A 12,861-nucleotide genomic window follows, 5' to 3' on the forward strand; every position below is an offset into this window, starting at 1 on the left:
TCTACACAGGGAAATTGACCAGCATAGCTATTGCAGAATAAGCGTTTCCTCAATAGTGCCTTATGTGGAGAACTCTATTCCAAAATAAAAGTATACCCCAATTATCCAAAGGTTGTTGGAGACACTCGGCCTAAATTTAGGCCTAAATTATTACAAGCATTCTGGCCTATGTGTGGATGTACAGAATGTTATTATTTAAAATGCCATATTTTCTCTGTCTTCACTACATAGTGCCACTACAAACATGTTACATGCACTTACATTACCAGTGTACTGTATTCTCTGAGCACGTCTACCATGAAACAGAGAAACCGTCCACCAGCATGGAAAGGGTTAAGGAGAGCCTTTGGGCCCAGCTAGCCCTGCCCCATTATACCTGCAGCCAGTGTCAGGCCCAGAGGAGAGAGAAAAAGAGAGAACCTGGCTCAGTTTGGGGCTGATTGGCGAAGAGGCAGGAGCTGGCTGCCTCCCTACCTGAGGGGAAGGGTCACTATCCTGGCAGCGAAGGCAGACACCAGGAAAGAATCAAGGGAGTCTGAGGAAGAGGCTGAGGATCACCCAGCCTAAGAGAAACCCAGCTGACCGAAGCACAGAGACCTTGTGGGGGTCTGACCCTGCCAAACTTATGACTGCCCTGCCCAGAGGAACCTGGGACCATGGCAGGGTGCCACTCATGGTCCATGAGGGGGCACTACTAGAGACAATCCACCACAGTGGTTTGGACTATAGGGGTCACACCCAAATTGAAGGGACAGTGGTAGGAAGTAGCCCTGGGCAGTGGATGTAGGGAGGTCCCCTACTCAGGAGTTGACTTACACAGGGCCCTGGGCTGGGACCCAGTGGAGTGGGAAGGGCTGGAATCCCCAGTCCCAGCCCCCACCTCCACCCCGCCTTAAAGACTGAGGCACTTCGACCAAGCAGCATGCTGGAAATCAAGAGCCCCAATCAAGAACTCCAAGCAACCCAGCCCTCCAGTGTCTGTCTTTACAGGCATATGCTGCCTCTTTGGCTGAAGTCTAAGGAGGGTAGATGAACCCCCTGAAAAGGTCAAAGCCCGAAGTCAGCATTGAGAGAGGGGGGTTTACATTGCACTGTCCTTCTTTAAGAGAATGCTATGCTTCACCATTCAGAAGTCATGGTATGACTATTGCAGATGAACTCACAACCTTAACTCTGCTCATTGTGTGTATGTACAACGCAAACTCTAATTACACACACCTCTACCCCGATATAACACGACCCGATATAACACAAATTTGGATATAACGTGGTAAAGCAGTGCTCCGGGGGGGGGGGGGAGGGGCTGCGCACTCTGGTGGATCAAAGCAAGTTCGATATAACGCGGTTTCACCTATAACGTGGTAAGATTTTTTGGCTCCCGAGGACAGCGTTATATCAAGGTAGATGTGTAATTAGCTGTTATTTCTCAGTAGCACAGTATATCATCCATTTTTTTTACAGTATTAGATACACATATCATCTTCTGCACAGTGTACCACACTGTGTATGCCAGATTCCCTACAAGTAATTTATGTCCAAGATATTGTAGAATCTTTCCCTCAATCATAGAGTGATAAAGTTTAAATCCAGAAGGGGCCACTAAACCATCTACTGTGACCCATGTATACCACAGGCCACCAGCATCACTTAGCACACCTACACACTAAACCCAACCACTAAAATTAGATCAAAGAATTACAGCCCAACAGAAACTACACTATTATGCATCACAGGCAGAAACTAGGAGGGACCTCGCATTTAATGAGCCAGGTTTCTATGGTGCACTGCCCACATTCAGTCCACACTATAATAGAGGACAAACCTGGACAATATTTTTAATCAAGGGCAGAGCACAGCCTACTTGCCTTTGCAAGATTGGGGGATTATAACTTAAATAAACAAACGTTGGCATGTGCAGCAAGTGTGATTTGGAAAGACATAACTTGCCAAATGGCTTCTTTAATAAGTTATTTCCTTCCCAAATGTCATTTAATTCTGTCACCACCTGTCAAGTGTTATTCACTCCATTGGTATTAGAGTTGTTCAAAAGAAGTCATATGATTTTTTTTCAGTGGGGAAAAGGATTTACTCCTTCCCCCTACTCTCTGTCTATTCAAATCAGATCCACCATTGTTGCTCAAATTGCATTTCCTCCCCGTCGAGCCTACCTCTCGCCAGGTACGCCGAGGAGGACTGGCCAAGCCTGCCCCGGGCCCGCTACCCCGAGGAGGAGCCAAGCGTGCCCCGTGCCAGCTACCCTGGTGGAGAACTGCCGGACCTGCTCCCAAGCCCCGCACCAGAGGAACCGATGCTGCTGGACTGGCCCGAACCCAGCGTCACCAACGAGGTAGGCCCCGAGGGGGAACACGGAAGTAGCCCGGGGGTAGCCGACCCCAGTCAGGCTGTAGACACATGTGAGCCGATGTCAGTGTGTTTCGGTCAGGACACCCCACTGACCAGCAGCAGCAACCGCTGCTAGGGTCCCGGGCTGGGACGCAGTGGAGTGGGTGGGCCTGCATCCCCCCCCTGCCACCGCCGCTCACGGGTGGCAGGCTTCCCCCTAACCCAACGCTCAGGTAGGAACCTGCCCCCCCCCCCAAGTGTATTGTTGCTCAGCCCCTGCACCAGAGGGCCTGAGCCCCTTAGCTGAGTGTTTGCTCAGCCCTGCCTGAGGGCCTGAGCTCCCTGAACTGTGGGTCGCTCAGCCCCTGCGTAAAGGGGCCTGAGCTTTGACTGTCTGTGCTGTAGTGAGTCGGTGTGGCACCCCTCCGTCCCGGAGGGTAGAGCCCCGGCGCGAACCTACTACACTCATGCTCTCAAAATTCCATCCTGGTGTTGGGGTTACTAGGCCTGCCTGAGCCAAAGTTCTTCCATGTTTAAACTCTGTCCTTCCATGTTTAACAATAATCGACCTCAAAAGCCAAGGATAGGAATTGGAATGTGTAAACAGCCATTTAGCAATTACGACCTTGCTCAAACCAGGTACCAAATGATAATGATGAGGTTTGCATGTTTCTAGCTGGGGAAGGGGTAATAAACTAAGGGTAAACAGAACCAAATAACAGTTTAGGGAGAAGTTACTAACAAGCTAGATTTATACCACTGTTGCTGTCCTCGGGCCCCTGTGCCGGCAACACTGGACCTGAGAAACTGAACATTTAAACTGAGTTGTTCCACAGAAGGTTTTGGTTTTGATGAATTTGCATTTTCTGATAAAAAAAACCACTTTGGCTAAAATTTCCCAACCTGCTCTACTTCCAGCATTGCGGCACAGACTTCTGCCACTTGAACTAAAAACAATAATTCCATTAGCTAGCAGCTATTATCCTCCAGCTTGCAGGCTGCTTGCCTCCATCCGGGTAGAGCAGTCTCTAGAGGTGAATGACACCTCCTCAATATATGTTCCATTCTATATGCATCCGAAGAAGTGGGCTGTAGTCCACGAAAGCTTATGCTCTAATAAATTTGTTAGTCTCTAAGGTGCCACAAGTACTCCTGTTCTTCTTTTTGCGGATACAGACTAACACGGCTGTTACTCTGAAACCTTAGTATGAATTACACTTTGGTTAAAGGTTCACCACTGTGAAAATGTTTTTTGATGTTTTATTCTTGCTGTAGCTTTGGCTGCATAGCCAGACATTTAAGGGCATAATAACTAACTAAACTGCTGTGTTGCCACAAGACTGACAGACATTTTATTTCAGTCCCAGCAAAGGACAGAAAAGACCTGGGTAATAAAAAGGCCATACAGTTGATTAAGCCCACTTGGAGAGCTTTTGTACCATGGCTACCAAGATTATTTTGAAGGACACCAGAGATAATCATCTTAGAAGATTACTAGAAGCAAGGAGACCGAGGAGTGATGATGAGGTTTGCAGATAACTGCACTAGCCTGATAGTGTTTTAAACTCTAAGCTCCTGTTAAGATATGAAGGAACTCTAAAAAATAAAATTAAGGATGCTTTCGTTCTCTGGAAGCACCATCAGACATATTAGCACAATGCCAAAGAACATGTGCTATGTAAAGCTGTTACTTTGTTAAATCTGCAAGGAGTTGTCCATGCGCTTTTGATTAATGAACCTCTCTTTCCACAAATCACTTGCTGTAGACAAATATTACAACACAAAATAATTACAGCCACAAAAAAGTCACGCAGAATAGGAGAGACTTTTAAAAAATGATATGACTGAATCAGATTTGAGAATAAAATGTGATTACATATGAAAAAACAACAAAGCCTCCCATGAAAAATGAGGACTGATACCAATTTACCATGTAATATATACACTTGATAAGGATAGATATGTTACTAGTATGGAAGTGACTAGGCTAGTGAGATGATGTAATGCTAGTATGGCAGTAACTATGCAACTGTTGGTATGAAGGTACAGAGCATACTCAATATAAAATAGATGTCTTTAGAAGCCTGAGCAGACGCAGAGTGAGCTGAGAGCTTATGAAGATAACACAGTGCTGTGCTTTTTTGCCTGACTCCTGAGTGCTTATTGAACATTGCACTGTATGTCTGTTTGAAGGAATATGCAATATTGATATGCAACAAGCTTTCTTTCCTTGTGTATGGTCTTTAGCTTCTAGACACTGCAAAATAAATCCAGTTCCCATCTGCATTTAGCAAACCTTTTGCACAACACACCAGAAATGGTGACCAAAATGAGTTTCCCTGCTTATGTTAGATTAACTATTAGCAGACACTTGGAGTATATGGAGCTCCAGAGATTCCCACCACCTCCATCTCCAAACAAAAAATCCACAGTTTCAATCTTCCTCACAGCTCTAGGAGGTCTTTAAGAAATAAGCCTTTTAAGAAGAGAGCTGGGGACCAGAAGCCATTGTTGCTCCATTCAGTTTTGCAGAGACACTGTCTGTCTATAACCCACTTGAACTCAGACCTTGCTACCAAAATGAAGCCCCAGATTCAGAGCATGAAGCAGTGCGGCTGAAACTGAAACAAAGGAGAGAGTCAAAAAGGGGAAATAAAGGGGATAGTGACTGGTGCAGGCGTGGCTGTAGGGAATGGCTTGCTCCAACCCTCATCACAAATGTAGTAGGTGAACACATGCCTACTGGCTACCCAATGCAGATCTTGCCATTACCTGACCTTCTCTCTCCCTGTCTGCTGTACAAACTAATCTTCAGCAAAAACTCTAGCTACAGCTTCATCTTGATGTTGTAGAACCACTGGAGTCTTCTGTTTTGGGGTCCTTCACTCTGTGTGAGTGGGGATATATCAAGGGGAAAAGACTCAGAATGGTGGACCTTGAACGCCTGTACTCACTCTCTCGGGAGAAGCACCTCTTCTTGCTGAGAACTGCTTTCCATGTCACCTGTTGAGAGTTAAGGCAAGCAGGCATAAATGAAGTTATAGATTGAAATAAAGATGGTCTCTATCTACAACAAGACTTGTGGTAGCACCTCCTAGGGTGGTCATTTTTTTGACAGGTGGGAGGAGGAGGAGAAGAAAGGGGCACTGTTCCTCCCTCAGCTATCTGGTTGGAAGGGGTTGGGGGAAGAACCATTCCCAGTCCCCCAAAGAGTGTTGAAGAGACTGATGGTGAGGTTGGAAGGGAGAAGAGACAGATGGAAGTATAGCAGGCTTCACTTCATGAAGAGCAAGCGGAAACTCAGTCAGCTGGCTCCACCGCACATGACTAGCCCTTCTGTTCTGATTACCCCTCCCAGCACCAGATGCCCTAGATGGTTGGAGCTTGAGCAGAGAAACTCCTCTCTCATCACTCTGCTCCAGTAGAATTATGCTACCCTGTGCCACTGATAACTCTGCCTAGTTTTACTAGACACACTACATTCAAGCACCCTCATATTTCTGGATTCTGCAGGAGCTGAAGAAGTGTGTCCGTCCCCTGTTCGCATGTTCCTATTCTCATTGGAGGACTTTCTCTATCATAATTTTCAGAGGAATCAGAGAATTTTTTTTTAATGGTCGATGTGAAGTATTTGCCCTGAGGTATCAAGAGCTGTATTTCGGGAGTGGAGAAAGGCAGTGCCTGACTTTGTAAAATCTCAGCTCCTTTGCCTGTATTGGCTCTAATGACTATATTTCCCAAAGGGAAAATGGGACACCATGTGGGGCTTACCCAACCTTCCCTGGAGCTGGCCTGAACTGCTCACCTGAAACCCCCCATCTTGCACAGGGCTGGCCTTAAAGGGTCCCCCTTCCCATGTGTGGGGCTGGCCTGAGTTGCCTGATGTCACTGCTCACTTGAGCCCCACTGCATGGGGCATTGCTGCTCACTCACCCCTCACCGCAAGAAAGGGACAATACTGTTGTACCATGGATTCTTCTAACACTGTATCTTACCTGCTCTGTTCTTTTTTTTAGATGACTTTTCTTAAGAGGAGCATATCACATAGGCACACTTTAACTGAGTTTTCCCGGCAATAAGAATGGTTGTCATTAGCCTTTCCGTGTATTTTTACTAATTTTGCTTCTTGCTGCTGTAGGTATGCTTCACACACAACATACAGTCTGGAGACTAAATTAGTCTGTTACCCTCAAATTAGGTAAAACCTCCAGAGAAAGTCTGCAACTGTTAGTCACAAGATTTTTGGCAGGGGATGAGGGCAGGGGAGTACAGTGAGAGATCAAACAGCATTCCTGAACTGGAGTCAGTTATCTGGGCATGTGGCCAGGAATACCTCAATTACTCAGGATCCCCTTGTCTTTAACTGTAAAGGGTGCTTTTCCCCACCTCTACCCAGTACATCCAACATTGCCGTGAATTAACTGAGATATATATGCTAGCATCCAGGCAACCTCAACTAGTCAAATACCAGATTGGAACAGGAAAAGATACAGTGCTTTGTCTAGCTGGATCCTTCATTCTCCAGCTACTTATCTTCTATATAGACATTGCTAGCTATTTACAAATGGATGACAGATGGAAACAGGGAGACAAATAAGTCCTGGAAAGTGGGTTCAGGGTACAAACTAAGGCCATGTCCACACTGGCATATGTACAGGCATACGTGAGCTTTGTTGTGCCATACCCCTCCCTCTCCCCCTCCCACTGTCAACATCTGAACCCCTGAAACACGTGTGAAGGAGACCGCGTGGTGAGAAAGCTAGCATGCCTGAGGGGTGTGAGTATGTACACGCCTCTGCTGTGGCATGGGTCTGTACCCATGTTACCATGCAGTGTGGACGGCGGCAAGGAACATGCACTAGGTCCTGAGTTTCAATAGTCCTCCAGGCCCATTCCCACAATGCATTGAAGCCTTTCCTATCTGACCCTTACCCATTGTATGTCCCTGCCCCCCCCCCCATCGTCAGTGGTAGTAGCAAGCTGCACTGCCCACTTCAGAACACTTTTCTGCTATCCTCTGGCCAGTACAGGTTAACGTGAATCATGTTCCAAGAACCGCTACCTGATCCACCAAACACATCCAGGTACTCATCAGTGGGTTCGGAGTACACCATCCTCCACAACTTCACCCAGGTCAGCAGGAACATTCAGCGGTACTGGGAGATTTCCTGGAGGCTGGAGGAGGCATGCATTTACTGAACTCCATCCCAGTGCTGGGAACCTGAGGCTCCTATGCTGGAGGGTGAAGGCCTCCAACAGTTGCTCTCCAGCAGTCCCAGACCCTGAAGTGATGCATGACTCCTCCTCATCCTCAACCCTGCTGGCCTCATTATACAACAGGATGCTGATGAAAGCCAAGAAGAGCATATAATTTTGCACCACTACCTAGCACAGCTGGTTCAGCAGCATTCTCTCTCTCTGCCCCCGAGGAGGACTCTGACTCATGGCAGGAACCAGAATCTAAGGCTGGAAAGTTTTACAATTTATCCTCTCTGTCCCCACCAGTACCCCTTCCTGCTTTGTTGTTACATGCCTGAAGCCCCGCCCTCCTGCCACTCCATCCCAAAATGCTCCAGCAGCAAGATACGTCTACAGAACAATTTTATTGAAAACCCATGAACCACTGTTACACATTCTGTGGAAGCAATAACACAGATCATTAATGAACTATCATTGTGACCCTGTGTCTGTGTATTTCCCAGTGAGCATGCTGGATGTGGTAGTCCCAGGGCCATACAGGAGGTGGGGATGGATTTGGCCAGGGACTGGTTTTGGGGATAGGACAGTTTTAGAAAATGTAGTTGTTCAAAGACCCCACAGCCTTGCCTTCCCCCCTTTTCCCCATCCCCTTATAAATGGGAGCCACACAGAAGTTAGGGGAGGAAGGTACATGACTGGGTTAGGAATGGGCCCACTTAGGTTTGGGAAGGGAAAAGGAACCCTTTGCTCACATCAGCTCTTTCATTGGAAGTATTTTATACCATTCCCAATCCCTGGTGTCTGACCGCTCCCTGTTCTGTGGTCCATAGGTGTAGACTTTGGCTACAGGGGATCAAAACCCAAAGATACACAGGCACACAAGTAAGAGCCAATGTCAGCCCACGCTTTTCTTGCAGCAGCATAGGGGGATATGTCCCTTGGCATGGAATCAGAAGTTACCCTCTGGTTCCCTTCTGTTCCAGGATGCATGAGCATATGGCATCCCAGATTTCTCTTGCCCACTGAGAACTAGGACAGGGTGCACACAGCTGAGCTCCAGCTGTCTGTACAAGCTTTGCAAACCCATTCTGTCCTGTGCCCACTTGGTACAGAAGTACTCTGCTTTTTCTTCACAACCATTGTGGATGGCACAGTAAGCCACTATAAGGTGAACCACACTGGCCCCAGTGGAAGCTAGATGGGTGCGCAGGCATTGCCAATGAGCGTTAAGCCATCCAAACATGTACTCAACAACCATTCTGAAGCTACTCAGGGTATGTCTACACTACCCGCTGGATCAGCAGGCAGTGATCGATCCAACAGGGGTCAATTTATCATGTCTAGTCTAGATGCGATAAATTGACCCAAGTGCTCTCCCATCGACTCCTGTACTCCACCACCGTGAGGGGGCAGATGGAGTCAACGGGGGGGGGCAGCAGCAGTCAACTCACCGCAGTAAAGGCGCCACCGTAAGTCGATCTAAGTATGTCGACTTCAGCTACTTTATTCACATAGCTGAAGTTGCGTAACTTAGATCGATCCCCCCGCCCGCAGTGTAGACCAGGCCTTAGTCTGTAGTTGAATTTTTGTCTGGGTCACTGCTGTCAGGGTACAGCTTCATAAGCCAAGTTAGAATCGGGTAGGCAAGGTCCCCTACAATAATTGTTGCCCTGAGACGCTGTGCAGAGCTATGTTGTTTCTTGGGGAATATAGAATCATAGAATGTCAGGGTTGGAAGGGACCTCAGGAGGTCATCTAGTCCAACTCCCTGCTCAAAGCAGGGCCAATCCCCAGACAGATTTTTGCCCCAGATTCCCTAAATGGCCCCCTCAAGGATTGAACTGACAACCCTGGATTTAGCAGGCCAATGCTCAAACCACTGAACTATCCCTCCCAGAGTCCCTTTTTCCTTCTGCGAGTACAATCCCAATCTCCTGAGCACCCTGGCGTCATGAATCTTTCTTGTGTGTCGGAACAGAACCATATCATTCATGACCTGGTCCATGTCTTCGGGCAGAAGGGAGAGGTGAGTGGGAGCTGCCATCACTGATGTGTGAAGGCAGAGACCAATTCCAACCATATGAATCAAAGCTATTCCTAGAACATCTCCTGTGATGCATGAAACTCTGGGATATGGATACCACCCTTGAAAACGCAGTGTTAACATCTCATACCAACAAGGAGCAGTGACCTACAGGCCATGTCCTGTGTGTTAAGCTAAGGCTATATTAGGAAATCTATGTCTGGAACCTTTCACCCAGATAGACATATGTGTGGGTCCTGACTTTGCTAAGACCTTTCACCTAGATAGATAGATAATGGTAGAATGGCATAGGGGGTTTCCAAGTCTGTACCCTCAGACTTAACAGGTACACCACAAAAAAAGAACCAAAATAACCAAAACAACACCTGTGTATAATCTAATGTCATTAATATGTATGTACATGTCATCAATACATACAAACATACTAGCCTATGAAGTAAGTGTAACCTAACATTTTTGTGGGTGAAAAATAAAGTTTGGGCATAGAAAAAAAGATTTCAGGCACCTGTGCCCTATAAAAGAGGTAACCCATCTTGCTAGAGTAAATTAGGAGGCTGTACTTGTTTTTCTTAAACTTTCTAAGTTCCAAGGGAACTAGGCTAAGCTTGGTTTCCCTAAGCTTTTCTTAGTTTTATTAGGTTTTAATTTTAAGGTTAAGTTAGTTAAGTAAACTCTAAGTTACCTTTGGTAGCTCTTAGCTCTAGCTTCTTCTAAGCTTTGCACCTCTCACTCAAAAATTAAGCAACCTAAATCACCAAAGGCGAGGCCAGTCCTGTCTCTCTCCCCAGCGGGTTATCAAGGAAGGGTGTGAGTATATTAACCAAAGCTTTGTAGCATATAATTCCATAATATCATATGTATCTTTTAAATAGCAGAATACAATTGTAACTTTGTAATGCTAATTATTTTACCATTTAATTACTACTTCATTTATCTTAATAAAAAGTCTTTAACGCTATATCTGTCTCAGTATAAGCTTCCTGTCATACCCCGTAGGGTCCTTTCTGTGAAGGAAAAGGTAAATTCTGTGAAGCCTAATTCGGAACAAAAAACTCATCTTCCAATCAAACAAATTGGCAAGCCCCCCATACTATCCAAATTAATACGATTAACATCCTAAATCAGGCAACAGTTTACAGTTTGCTTTATTGCAGTAATGCATCTCTTTGACATTGAAACTCCCTGTCCCAAAGTAGTAAGTTATTTATATTTTAAATTTAAATTGTTTCAAAACTGATTTGCAACTACTTGTTAATTTACAGACATACCTGTAGTGAAAGCTAAAAAGATCCATTACTCTTGGCATTCTTGACATACCAGTACCTCCCCCAGCAATGTTCATTTCACATTTTAAATGGAAAAAAAACAACAACAGTGCTTTGGAGTGTAAGCAGTACATGTTAATTAGGCTAAGAGCCTGTTGATCAGGGAGATTAAACCTCAGTGAACAGGAGTATCTGTTTTAAAGCCACTACAGATGGCAAAGGATAATAGATTAAACAAATATCTTTCTGATTATATGACCATGAAGTCACTCGCCAAGGCTACTTTAATTCAGTAGAAAATCACAGAAATAGTACCAGATTTTAATCAGACTGCTCTTGGAAGTCAGTCTTGCCTGTTAAAGTGATGAGATTGTCAGTGATTTATTTTTAAAAAAATCTGTAAGATTTCACATAGAACAACTTATCTATTGCCACCAAAACACTTAGTGGATGCAAAAAATTAGTCAAGTTTTTAAAATTCAGGTACATGATTTCCAGAACCTGTTTTAGTTTCCATGGGGATCCAATGACATCTGATTTGAAAGCTAAAGACACTACGTCACCAACAAACGTGTTGTGATACACAACTGATTCTGAGCAAAGAAGAGTTACTTATCCTCTAGTAAATGTGTTTATTCAAGATGTTATAGTCAATGTGGATCCCAATGTAGATGTGCATGTGCCTTATGCGCATGAGATTGGCATCTTTTGAAAAGCAGTCTCCTCAGGACCACACATTTACCCCGTCTCCTCATACGCTTGTAAGAGGGTATAATGGGGAAGTTGCAACACTTACAGGGACCACAGGAGTAGTTTGGCAAGTGGTGTCACAGATATACACATTGACCTGTAGCCTAGTAGACGGAGGCAAGTATTCAACATCATAGTCAGACTTGACTTTAGGTCATTTTTTAGTGGCTGGAGAGACTGGAACTTGTCCTCTGGGAGGTAGGCTTTCACTGACAGAGTTGATCATGGTCCCTCTGAACTCTTATTTGTGATGGGGTGAGAATTTTTCACAGCACTTAAGGAGACCTAGCTGGTGAACAAGGAGAGAACATACTCTAGGGCTGTCTGTCTCCTGCTGGGACCTGCCTCAGATCAACCAATCATCTACGTATGGGTAAACAGTGCTACCAATGCTAGACCTTTTGTGAAAACGCTTGCTGATGTGGAGAATCTGAATGGCTTGCATCCTGTACTCGTCATGACTACCTCAGGTACTGTGAATCTCAGATACTTCCTGCGGCTAGATGGACGATTATATGGAAGTACACATCCTGGAAGTCGAGAGCCATGAAACCGTCCTGAGCTTGAAGTGACAGAATAATGGGAGGGAAGGGGTACCATCCTGAACCTGAGAAGTTGTATGTAGTTTGCTCAGATCTAGAATAAGATGAAGACATAAGGAAATCAGGAAGTAGAAGCCTCTTTCCTTGTATTCAATTGGCACCCCTTTTATGGCTCCTAGATGAAGCAACAAAGCTTCAGACAGATTACTTCAGACAATGGGGCAATGCTTTTGTTTCTACTCATGTCTTTGCCAAGCATCAACTATTGTTATCTTTCACTAGTGCTAATCAGGAGTTGGATAGTAGTTAATCTGACAAGAACTGCAACATTTACTTTGATAGCTGGGGAAGCGAAAAAGCTAACCAGAGCTGAGCATATATTTTTTGGACAAAACTTCTTTCACCAAAATATGCAGATTTGGGTCAACTGAAACATTTTGGGAATCTGTATCTATTTTGGTGAATTGTTTCAGATAAAACCTTTTTTTTTTTTTTTTGGAGATGTCAAAATTAATCTTTTTTTTTTTAAGCTAGCCTCACAAGGGGATGTAGGCATCGGTCACAAAACCACTGGTAATAGTAGCAGCACCACTGCCCCCCTTTTAACCTTTAGCCCACGCATCTGCAATGTTGAAGATTCAGGCTCGAATTTCTGCTTAGGAGCAGGCACTTGAATCCAAATCTCCCCTGACACTACCACCACCATCACACACACAGA

Source organism: Trachemys scripta, chromosome 1, assembly GCF_013100865.1.
Source record: "Trachemys scripta elegans isolate TJP31775 chromosome 1, CAS_Tse_1.0, whole genome shotgun sequence".
NCBI lineage: Eukaryota > Metazoa > Chordata > Testudines > Emydidae > Trachemys > Trachemys scripta.